A 13615-nucleotide genomic window follows, 5' to 3' on the forward strand; every position below is an offset into this window, starting at 1 on the left:
TAAAAAAAAACGGGAGTTTTTCTTACATTTCCTCTGTATCTTAAAAATTATTTATCATACGTGAAAAAGTGTCAGTAGAAGATTGTAGATAATAAAATTATCTATAAAATGAGACTCGTTACGTAATGATAAGTTTACAATTTTTATGCTATACATTAGTAGATAGTGCAAAGATTTTTTTCTTAAGTCGTTTATAACGTTAGTTAAAATTGTCATACAATATTGAGGTTTTATGGTATCAGTCATATCAAAATAGGATACAAAATTTCAAATCGATTCGTTTGTTAGTTTTTGTAAAATTAATTAATCAATTTACGAAACGGGAAATTTTTAATTTGTAAGAAAATTATGTGAGTTTACCTTAGTTTATGCTCCGATCTTCTACGCTATGTAGAAGACTTACTCTTCTATTACTAACATTCAACAGATATAAGTATAGTTCAGTGATTCTTTCAGTCTATTAATGAATGTAACTATAATGAATGTAATCATAACATTGCGTACAAATTTTTCTGGAAACGGAATAAAATTAGTATTAACGTCGAATGTGTTATAAGATACTAAGAGGAATTTATACGACAAACAATTAATTTAATATATTTTTACAAATAATTAATTTATTTATATAGGTTATGTTGTTTTCAAACGTGCAACAAAAAGTGAATCAACTTCAAAACAATAGTTAAAATGTACTTTATACTGAAATAAGACACATTTGTATTAACGATATGCTGATGTTACATTTGTCACATAAAAAATATATTATTTATATTTTATAAATGTTAAAAAGTTGATTAATTTGAATATATATAATTTTGAAATTAAATGGAACCGCCTTTATTACAAACCGAAATAGCTCAGTTGGGAGAGCGTTAGACTGAAGATCTAGATGTCCCCGGTTCGACTCCGGGTTTCGGCAGTTTTCCTTTTCTTTCATCTATTTTTTTTTGTAAATATTTACGTCTTATGTTCAAGTACATGCTATTCAACTAAGAGATATATTTTGTATGTCTTTGGACGAATCATTTTCACATATTTCCGACGATTAACAAAAATTGTTAATATTATTGATAAAAATTATTTAATTTTCGGTCTGATACACGTTTGAGCATTAAAAATATCCAAAAAATTATTTTTTAAATAAAAAGTCAAGGCGACCTTGAGTTTTTAAATGGCATTTTGGACTCCACAGAGTAGCAGCTAACGTCAAGACGAATTCAACGTCCTACAATACTATGACTTTTAGATGACCTTCAGATTTACAAATCCGATTTACAAATATGATATGGAAAATTATCCCATTTCTATTAAAACATATATTAGATATAAGACTAATACTGCCAAATGAATAAGTTTTTAAATTTATCCAACGATTATAATAATATTGTCTTGTACTACATCATTACACGTTAGAATGAACTAATACTGTTAACTTAAACTTGTTAAACTTAAATTTCTGAGTTCAAGATCATCTCAAAATGATCTCAGAATCATAATCAATCATGACGATCTCAACTTTTTATCGGAAAAAAATTTGTAATTTACAAACATGTAGTTGATCGAAAATTATCTAACTTTTGTGCAAAACATTCCTTCCAGAAATTGTAGGAAATGCCGCTCAGAAATACTTGAGTATCAGAAATATTTGAAAATTGGCGGTTAAACTTACAGGATATACCCTGTATATATTATTTGAAACATACGTTTGAGATTGAAATAATACTGCAGTAAGTAATACTAAATGAATATACATATATAAATAATAATAAAATTATTGAAAGAACTAAAAACATTTATTGTATATATTTTATTATGTATTTACATATATATTAAGATCTATGTATTTTTGAATGAAATAAGTATGTATAGTAATAATTACATTAGAGATCCTGTTTACCATTTAATAAATAAGATTTCAATAACTTTCTAGCTATTTTAGGTAGTATAACAATTTTTCAGAAGATTATATGCATTCATCTATTACAGATTATCTATGCTAACATGAACATGAAAACTTATAGCTTTTTGCAAAATATTTAATGTTTGATTACATATTTTTTTTGTTTTTTTTTGTTTTTATGTGATTAGTTTTTTATTTTATTTTGGTTATTTTACAATTTGTCCTTGTGGACATTTGGTAAAGTGTTATATCTCGTTGGTGAAGAAAAAAAAATAAAATAAAATAAAAAATAAATATAGCATGTGGGTGGCTACCCCCAGCGGGGTGCCAGCTTCGTTTTTTCTAAGTTATATCTTTTATGTTTTGATTACATATGTAGATAAAAATATAAGCAACAATTTTTCAATAGTAACGGTAACAGGAAAAAAATGAAACTATAAACTTAGTATCGTAAAAACATCGTATCTATAATAATATTAATTAATATATATTAATTAATATAATTAAATTAATCATTGGTAGAAATTGGTATCAACAAAAATCTATTATATTTACATTTATTGTTTCTAGCCAATATACTAACAATATAACTTTTATATAATATAACTATAATAATTTATTATAATATAACTTTTGGAATATTTAGAATTGGATTTTATTCCAGTTGTTAGTGAGTAATATCCATTTTCCATGTCGTTATTTCGTATAATGTTCTTTTTTAAGTATTTATGACAGTGAAAAGATTTTTCTATGATAGTATTTGCGTTAATACGTGATCATGTTTATGGTTGAAATAATAACGTTCTTTGAAACCGATGGGCTACATATCTGGCTAATGCGTCTGACAGCGACGAATACTCTCATGCGAGTAAACACTAAACGACCCGGTTTTCGGACGAAAAACAATACAGATTGGAATTACTTTGCGTACATAATACACGAAAAAACTGAATCATGGTTGAACGAGAATTTTCAGATAATATATTATCGTTTTCGAATCGGTAAAAAAATTGATGGAAAGCCAAATTGTCTTTTAAACTTATATCGGTATATACACTTACATATGTGGAACGCATAATAATAATATTTTTTAGTGAGTGTTACTGGTGTGCACTTTTCACTCACCACTGAATCCGGCTCGAAGGACCAAATGTTACAACCGTTCGTGGAGAGACGCCGTCGCGAGGAAAACGCGTCCGACGGGAGGCGTAAATTCTCGCTACGATTCGGTTAATCGATGCCGCGAAATAGTCGTTCCCCTTGTTTCGGTTAACGTAACAGGGGTGGTTTAATGAATGAAACCTGTTAACACTGTGTTAACAGGTTGATATATCGTCTATATTCAACAATCACTTATACAATAATATAAACGTCACAAAGTATTTGGCGATACGTACAATTAATGTGTTACAGAGAAATTCTACCCGACTTTACGATGTCTCTCGATGAATTCGTTGGATTAAGCGACTTTATTCGTCAGTATGCAGCTCTCGATGTATGCGGTTATACCTTAGAAACTGATTGATTTACGGGTAGAGTGGTTGTTCTACTTGTTGATTGCTTGGACGATCAGAACGAACTGACTTGAAAGTGATGATGCTGTGTCGGAGGAGAGTTAAGGAAGGGTGTGTCTAACGCACACAATCAGCGGATTTGTTAATGACATGTTTTTGCCGGAAAAGTGAGGGTAATAGATGTTATTTCCATTGGCTACTAAAATCGTCGATGGACTAAGAAGGGTCTTAACTACCCCTTGAAGGGAAGCTGACAGTAGGTGGCATTGCCCGTGTGCAAAATTAACTTTAAGCGAAATTTTTTAAACACGAATAAAAAGTAGAGGCGAGAAGAATCTGAATAACTGTAATTTGACCTTTCTTTAAAAAAATTAATTGTTAATTAAATTTTCGAATTGTTCACGATAGATTGAAATCTACAGATATAGGTAAATATGCTTTGCCAATATATTAAAGATCAGATAAATAACAATTCATTGCTATTCGAAATAAATACATAAGATCATTCTGTTCGAATGTAAAGTTTGTTAACAATAGATAATAACATTAAATCTCTACATTACTAAAAATGGAAATAAATTTTTATAACAGCGAACTTTGTTTTAATTTCAATACAAAATTTTAATTTTTCAGTTCAAGAAGGTAATTCACTTAATGGAAGACATATTTCCATGCATTAATCATACATATGTATATTAAAAACAAAGTGGTATGAACCATAGGCTTTTATATGCTTTACATAATTTGATAAGCTGACCCAAAATTAAGATTGTATTGATATAGAGTGTACAAAAATCGTTGGTTTTATAATCATTTAATGCGCATGCAAAATCTGTCCCAAATTCGAAATGGAAGAAGTCATCTACGAATATTTTTCTGAAAAGATGAACATTGAAAAAAAAGAAATTTAAAGGACTGAAATGAAACATTCTCTTTTGATCAAATTCAAGTAACAACTAAATGCTTTAAAATTATTTGGAGAATTTTTGTATTAAAAGTTCTAATGAAAGAATATGAGAAATTGTTTGGGAAATTTTTCAGTCTTTCAGTTTATGAATTGAAATTGCGATCCTTCTTTCAGGTAAAATATGTTCTTATAAAAGTGGATTGTAACTTAATAATTAATTCCATAATTATTTAATTTAAAGAAGAAGTTAAAAACTCGTAAATGACTAAACTTACATTTAATAAAAAAAAAAAAAAAACTGAGTAAAAATTAAAAGGTTTGTAATATGAAAAACTATATTAAATAATGTAACTATGAAATGTACATAACAAAAATTTTTTAAATTTAAAAACATGTAACAATGTAGCTTTTTTCTTCGAAAATTATAAAATAAATTCAATTGCTACCTAATTAAATAAAATTAAAATAATATCAATTTTAATAATAATATTTATATTATATATATTATACATTATATTAACAATAATAAAATTTAATAATAATATTAATATTATTCTTGATGGAATTATTCATAATTTCATTATTTTTTCTTGTGTTTATTTTATTTCATAAAAAATATGTATATCAAAAATAAAATTTAAATATAAAGTTTAATTGTTCAATCTTCATTCATTATACTTAAACAAAGTATACGCTTAATGCGATTAGGTTTCCAATCTCTCCTCGTTATATACATTGCAACATAAATTTCATTTATTTTTCAGAAACTGTATTCCGTAATGGATTTAATTAAGGGTTCCTAACACTGAAACCATGATCTATGCGCTACAACTATTTAACGTTGGAAAATTAGATCTTTTATATGGACACTGGTAACTTTTGACATGTTGTTTCAGCACATGTCGATATCGTTATCCTTGTTTTGTTAAAAAAGGATGATACATATACCAATTTATTTCAAAACATTGTAATTGTCATATCAATCTTTAATATAGCCAATATTGAAACAATTATAATACAAAATACAGATATTAATACAAAATGTTATATGTACGATATTTCAACAAAGATATGAGAAGTTATTTAATATCAAAATTCTATACAAGAAAGGGTATCAAAATAATAAAGGAAAAAAGGAATGAAAACAATTACCAATATTAACTTCATTATTCTATCATTACGTTAGAATTTAATGGAAAGTAGCTTTAAAAATCATAAACATATCTTTAAAAAATGCCACAATATTATTATTAGTTCGTTCTGATCGTCCAAGCAATCAATAAGTGGAACAACCACTCTACCCGTAAACCAAACAGTTTCTAAGGTATAACCGCATACATCGAGAGCTGCATACTGACGAATAAAGTCGCTTAATCCAACGAATTCATCGAGAGACATCGTAAAGTCGGGTAGAATTTCTCTGTAACACATTAATTGTACGTATCGCCAAATACTTTGTGACGCTTATATTATTGTATAAGTGAGTGTTGAATATAGACGATATATCAACCTGTTAACACAGTGTTAACAGGTTTCATTCATTAAACCACCCCTGTTACGTTAACCGAAACAAGGGGAACGACTATTTCGCGGCATCGATTAACCGAATCGTAGCGAGAATTTACGCCTCCCGTCGGACGCGTTTTCCTCGCGACGGCGTCTCTCCGCGAATGGTCGTAACACATATTATCATATTATTCTCGTAAGTTACTTACATAACTTATTATATACCTGTGTTTTGAGAGTTTCGTATAATAAAAACAATAAACATTTTTTGTTTCTAGAAGTTACAATGATTGTCGCATTCCTACCTTAACCTTTACTCTATTAACGAGCAATCGTCTTTCGAAACACGTCGCAGCTCATAAATATGTAAATGCATAATGTCTATAATCATCATAAATGAGAAAATTACGTTTTTCTATAAATGTGTTTTTCAATCTATAAACTCAGATTTGATGTTCTCGCGTGCCTGTTGCTCTGCAGCGCATATGTATGTGCTCACTCGTTAAAGCATATATACGCACACAAGCACACCCATATGCACGCACATACTCCCACGTTCGAAATGGAAATCGCGTATTACACGGGGATAAACTAAAAAAGGAAAACCACGTCGAATGTCAGATTTGCCTGACAACAGGAGCTTGCAAAGTATGTTTCCATGGTATCCACGGTATCCATGGATCTCATATACGCACACAGGCAAAGGCACTTTTTAAATCTGAGAAAAAATTAGGCGAGGGTTGCGTGGGGTTAATAATGGCCATTCGCGCGATCCTGATTGGTCAATACTCGCTCGTGCGCGTTGCTGCTTTTTCGCAAACGGTGCAAGCAGGCTCCGTGCGCTGTGCTCTGTGTTCAGTCGAGTTCCATCGTCTGGCGAAGAAAGTAGCCAGCTTCATTAAATCGTCATTATGGGTACATTCACAATCATCCTTGTTTACTGGTTCGAACGACACATCGGCAGTCGATACCATTGTAAGTAATGTTTTTTCGATTTAACCCTCGATTTAACAGATTCACGAATTTATAACTATTTATTTCATTAGTCGTGATTCTTCGCGTCGCGTGTTATCGATGCTTCAAATGCACTGTTCCTTGGTTGATCAATCGTTCTTTGATTTCTTTCGTAATTGGTTAATTTTCGATGCTGAAATCGCGTTCTACTTATTCTGTTAATTTTTGTGGCCGCGCTCTTTTTATCGTATTACGGAAAATACGACTTTTGAGTCTCGGTGTGTTTTACTTTCGGGAAATATCGTCCCGCTACAAATCCCTTAAAAGTCTCTTTATGATAATCCTATATAACATGTAAATTTCATCCGCGACTTTCTATAGGGAGATACGAAAATCGCCGCCGGCTAATAATTGTTGATCTAGGAAATGTAAAGACGTGATTGATAGTTGGTAACTGAATGTTGTTGTTTTCATTTAATATTGTAGAATTTCATAGGTTGATATAAAATGTTTTTAATTGAACAATTATGAAATACATATTTCATGTGAGAAATTTCAAACAAGAATAAAAATGTATATAAATTTCAGCGAGTTGCAGAATATCGGGGATAATTTATAATACATGAATTCAATGTTATTCGATTCTGGAAATAAATATAAAAATAGTGCAAATAATTTTTTAGCATCTAACACATTTTACACGTATAATATATATATATATATAGATGACGCACAAATCCCATTCTGCAATACCTTTTCAACGGGTGCGCGGATTAACGCATAGTCCTTCCAAATCAATTTTCTCGCGATTCAAAGGAAAACCAGCCGCAAGGACGAATATTGTTTTCGATAAATCAGCATTTTCGCGAGACAATAGAAAAGTGCTCATTTCATGCACACGCTGGGGAAGAAGTAGTTCGCGTACGTTCGGACTCTTAAGCATCTACTTGCCCGTTCTTTTTTCACGCTTTTTCCCGCTTTTCCCGCGTTTCTCCTGCTTTTTCCCTGCTTTTCTCCCGCCTTTTTTCTTGTATTCTCCGGTTCGAAATCCCGCTGGGAGAAGCACAATCGCTAACGGGTCTCATTTTCCGCTCTCATACGAGAGCAACATGCTATTTTCCGTCTCATTCCCTTTTTCTCTCCGTTTATCCGTTCCTTGTTGTTTGCACGTTCGTCCGTGCATCGAGTGCCCCACACGACTAACCGCGGAATCTCCTAACTTTCGATATCTCTAGCAGGATTTTTCTGGCATCCTATCAAGTTCTGTAGAAAATTGAAACGTCCTTCTATCGTTTTTATCGTATTGTTTTGATTTTTTTTCGCCTCTCGTCTCTTCATTTTAATTCGCGTGTACGATTCGATAATAGGAGACGTATTAATTTATCGGTTACTCAGATTCGTATGACGATGACGGTAATGCGGTGTGATTACAGCGAGATATATTATTGAACGTGTTAATAAATTGAAAATTGTGGTTTATGTATGTGGTTTATGTTTATGTATTCATGGGAATAACATATGTCCCAGATGTCTTCATCGAGCTTCCTTCAACCTTTGTCTACACCTTCCATCTGTTCTGCTCTGTTCTATTTACCTCCTCCTGCTTATCTCGTACTTACGTTATATTCGATAGTACTTATGTGTTTTGTTAGAGTTGACACGCGTGTCTGTCGCTTCAAAGTGCAGACTGTACTCTTTTTTCGTGGAATAGAATCTCAATGGTACTGCTGGGAAATAGAAAAAATTCGATATATTCCGCTGAATACTATTCTCTTTTACATTGTTCGTACAGCATAGCGTAGGAGGCTTGTAATATAGCGTTCTTTGTATCGTAAATTAAGTTAATTGTAAGTACTATGATTTTTCGGTAATTCAATCCAATCTTTTCACTTGGAGTTTGTATGTAATTCACGAGTTTGCCAAATTAAATTATCGATAGGTTTTTATCATTGTTAATTAACCAAATGCATGCTAATTGATACACGTACAAAATGTTAGGTATTTAATTAGCAAACATTTTGAGGGCATCCTGTTTAGCTACTTATAATTTATTATTATTACAAAAACAGATTCTAGGTTTTACATACCTAGATAGTGTTAACAAATAAAGTAACTTCTCTTGCTGTAATTCCTACGGTTTGTAGTATCCGCGTGCAATACAAATTTTCCATATAAAATAATTAGAAACACACATTCTTCAAACGTAATTTAGACGACTGTTACATGACAGTAACATACAATATTATAATTTTTAAAATATTCAATATATTTCAATATCTGGCTCATAAACATTTCGAAACAATTACTACCCGTATTTATAGCGCATACTATTTACGTCAACACTAAAATTACTTTATTAAAGAAGGTTTGTGAAGAACATTCTCTTCTATACAAAATTTGCACTTTCATTGAATATTTGATGATATAATTTTTGTATGTTTGGAAAGAGATATAATATAAAAATTAGTCTTTGTTATTACAACAACTGCCTTTAATTACTACCGCGGGTTTGTCCTTTTATAGTCTACGTGAGCATGGTTGAACTTACTTTCGTAAGTTCGTCTACCGCAAGGGGGTAGCGTAAGTAATAACACAAATTCTCAAAAATAACTTTTCTAACTTTTCAATTCTGAAGTTGATCAATTGTGCTTCCGAGTGGCTCATATAATTTTGCTCTTGTTCCTCACTTTTGTCATCTACATGTAGTTCTAGTCTACTCTTAATGGAAACCGATCTCGATTGGTTAATATCCCCGTATCGTCCACAGCTTAATAGCCAATCACGTGGCATGGCCACGATGATGTTCATTTGTTTTGCGGGACAATGTGCCATCCAATTTTCTTCGCGTACGATCGATTTCTCCGGCCAACAAGGATGCATGTCTTCCGATGTTCTCCCGTTTGTTAGCTGTCCTTCCTCCTGAACGCAGCCCTATTTCAAGATTGGCTGGTCCATAATCGACCACCCCATCGTAGTTTATTTATTCCTAAGGTTATTTATTTGGGTGACTAGGTTTTCTTCAATATCTGCTTCATAACAGTTCGTCGATTTTAGTTATAGTATTATTATAGCTTTACCATTGTAGCTATTATGAAAAAAGCCGAACAGTTTTTATCATTTCTTTTATTCGTGACAGATAATGATGGTAATATTAATGGGTAGATAATAAATTTTAGTAAAATGTTAGTAGCTAAACGCGCACCATTGTCACAAGTTATTTAGTCATTAAAGACTGTAATTGCTTTATCCCATTAGGATTTTAGATTTACGTAGTTATATAGGTATACATAAATATACATATACTACATATACTCAAGCTTAAACCACGCTTCAATTGAATACTTAGGATAAAAACGATATACACTTTTTGCTGCTGCGCAGAAAACAGTTTCTTTCAAAATATGATAGTAATGATTCTGTTGAGAATTGTGGATCTTAGTCGCCGAAATAAATGTATAGAACCATTTACATTACACGTAGAAATGATATTAAAATAGTTTCATATTTATTTAATATGTGATTTACAAAATATTCGTAGATACCCATTGCACGTGTCTCAGCACGTCTCACTATCTTTTTCCCGCCATGCGTATGCAACAGTTGCATTCCTCTGTTCTGCGGGACACTGCGCATGCACGTATTCCCCCCCACACACACTCATACTTATATGCGTGTCGCTGCTTCGCAGCTAATCCAGAGTAACACACAAAATTACATATATCTCAATAGATTCATCGTTACATAACGAAACTTCATCGTATTCTTTCCATATTTCAATTCGAACATTTTTAACTGATAATGCAAGTGATCTTCCGTGTAAATTGTGAAAATCGTTAAAAGAATGAAATTTTACATTAAAATATTAAAGTAACTATGGTAAAAAGAATACAGTTTCAATCGAACAGTAAATATGAAATTGTTAAGATAGTAAATTATTTATACAAGTATGTAAATTCAGTGCAAACTTCAATTAAACGTAGTAACTAGTTTGTGATTCAACAGGTGTCACCTGTTCATTCAACAGGTGTTACCATTTAATATTTCTATATGACTATACGCAACGAAAAAAATAGAATGTAAACAAATTTTTTTTTTTCATTCATTAAATATTACAGCAAGTATTTAATATATTTTTGTATTTATATAAGTTTGTTATATTTTATACACATATTCCTCATGACAATCATGACAATCGTGTCTTACAATGCTAAAATGTAAGAATGTCTCATATAACATGAGTAAGTGTTGAAACGCTTCTGTTAGCCAGTGTGCATATTAAAGATGGTTAGTTCTAGCGTTAAAAAGCCTGACGAAACGGTATTGTTAATATTTAATAAGCTAAAAACACTGGTTTCTGTGAATGATATTAAAATAACAATTAAACTGGAACAGCGGAAAGCGGTCGGACGTTTGGAATACCTTCGAAAAGAACAGAATGAGCAGAGAAGCTTCATTCCTCTGTGAACTCGGGGTAAACAAATCCATCGGCTTTAGGCACATTTGAAATATTTAGGTTAGTAGGTAAATCCACCGGGTGGGCGCGCTAGGCCCGATGATCGATATCGAATCAGTGTCTGATGCTCGTCTCGCCGAGTGACGGTGCAACGAACGCACCACCAAGTGATTAAACGTGACTTTGACGCGACTAGACAGTGATTAATCGGTTGCCTGACGAATCTACGATATGCGTAATGGAGACAGTCTACGTGCTTTATCCTCTACAGTCTATACCTAAATACGAACGCTCGATTACATTATATCGGTTCGATGAAAAATATTAGAAAATGCACGACACTGGCTGCAGTATAAAATAGACAAAGCTTTTATGTTTGTGGATAATATGTGGAATCGTTAAATGTACGATTTGCTTGTCTTTCTTCGAAACTTTTTAATGTAAATGTTTAACTCTCTATGGAAATCTTGAATAAATATTTTGTGGTTATGGTAAGAAACAGTGAATTAGTTGGCTATGTATTTCGTGCTTAGTTTCTATAAATGTATTTCCAAATTATTTCCAGTTCTTGTATTTACTTTTAATGCATCGATATCGATATGCAAGGGAATTATTTTATTACGTAATATATAATAATCAGTAAATATCGATTAAGTTTCTTGTACCCCTGAATCTGTGTTATAAGACTTTGAGCTATTAAATTCTAATTTTATATTCTAATTAGATGACGGAAAGAAGTATGTATGTATATCAATGTTTCACATATAACGATCGAATAAGAATTTCACAAAAATGCAAAGAAATATTTCTCTGAGCTTATTAAATGAAATTTTATTAAAACTATTGTTACAAGTATTGCAGTGATATATAACAATCATTTAATAGACCAAATAAGTGTGTAAGATAAAATATTTATACATAATACTAACATTTAATAAGGGAAACAACATTTTAGGTCATAAACGATATATTAAAGTCGAAATCGATGCTACATTCAGTGACAGTAAGAAGAACAAAATTCTTCTAGAAATATGTATATTATAAGAATAGACATATTTTGTTAACGATTTATATAATGCTTTTAGTTAAATTGCTAACTTATTTGTATATTTGATTATAAATTATTCGTAAAAAGTAATTAGAATTATATGAATATGATGATTAAATCAATATAAATTAACGATTAAAAACGTGTGACGCTGCGCAAGGATAATATCTGCTGAAACCTGTGTTACACGTAGAGTTTGAGAAAGTAACACGTAATACTTTAATTTAATTTAAATAATACATTCTCTTTTCTTCTTGTAAATATTCAAATTCAAGACCACAAGGGAAAAACGATAGGTTGCATTTTTTTTCTCTTCATATTATATTTTAAAATTCTTTACTTTCATTAGTTTCAATGGGTAAATATAGGTAACACGATTAAATATTATTGCATCGTTCAATGACAGCAATAGGAAAGAAAAGGAATATTATACACATTAGATTACAGATTACTTTCATTCGTACAGATTTCAGAAGATTTATTGTATTATTAATTTTGGAGTATTAATTGTTTTAATATTTACAAAATTGTCTCAGCACATATAGAAATTTGTTAATAAAAGAAGAAAAAGCTTTGCACTGACACAGCAAGTACTTGATCACTTAACACACTCGCAAGGAATAATAAAACAATACGCGATTCACCGATAATTTCAGCCGTGCGGTGTTGCGCGCTTTTTAAAATACAAGAAAACGATACAACACCATGCGCCGCCGTAAATCGGAATCGTTGCACTCACACCAATGAATCCAATCAGCGAATCAACAGAGCGCGATAATTTCGTGCCGCGACAATTTCGTTTCATCGACATCGATGAAAAATCGATATATGATAAACATCGATGCTGAATTATGCTGATATCTAGCGATGGGATAAAGTTCAATACGTACCTAGTACCTACTTATAAATCTAAGTCAAATTCAATACTCGCAGTTCCTTTTGTAGACTGTTCTATAAATAGCTGTTAAGCTTCGAAGATTTAGAAATCTACTCGTTCATATACAACTATCACAATCGAACCCGATTACTTGTAGCAAGTCATACATTATTCCACAAATACACTTTGCACTAGTCTAATAATATGCACTACTAAATCAAAGAACATCGCATATACACTAGCTGAATATTAAATTTAATATGCAAATAATCAGAAGTTAGATATAAAGACTTGAAAATCGAAAACAATAAAAGATGATATAGAGGAAGAATAATTGCAAATAAGCGATGAATATGGAAGTTATCATATTAAATCAATACTGTGATAAAGACCAATATTCATTGGCAGTCGGAGTTCGAACCATTTCGCCCATTTAAATCCAAAAGGGAGACGGTT

General features: G+C 31.3%; 1 non-coding gene across 1 annotated transcript; it reads left to right on the forward strand.

Annotated features, from left to right (window-relative positions):
* Nucleotides 1-846: 846 nt before the first annotated feature.
* Trnaf-gaa (transfer RNA phenylalanine (anticodon GAA)) lies at nt 847-919 on the forward strand. Its single transcript has one exon. It is a non-coding gene; the product is annotated as a tRNA-Phe (tRNA).
* Nucleotides 920-13615: the final 12696 nt, after the last annotated feature.

The sequence above is a fragment of the Bombus pascuorum genome, unplaced genomic scaffold (genome assembly GCF_905332965.1).
Source record: "Bombus pascuorum unplaced genomic scaffold, iyBomPasc1.1, whole genome shotgun sequence".
NCBI lineage: Eukaryota > Metazoa > Arthropoda > Insecta > Hymenoptera > Apidae > Bombus > Bombus pascuorum.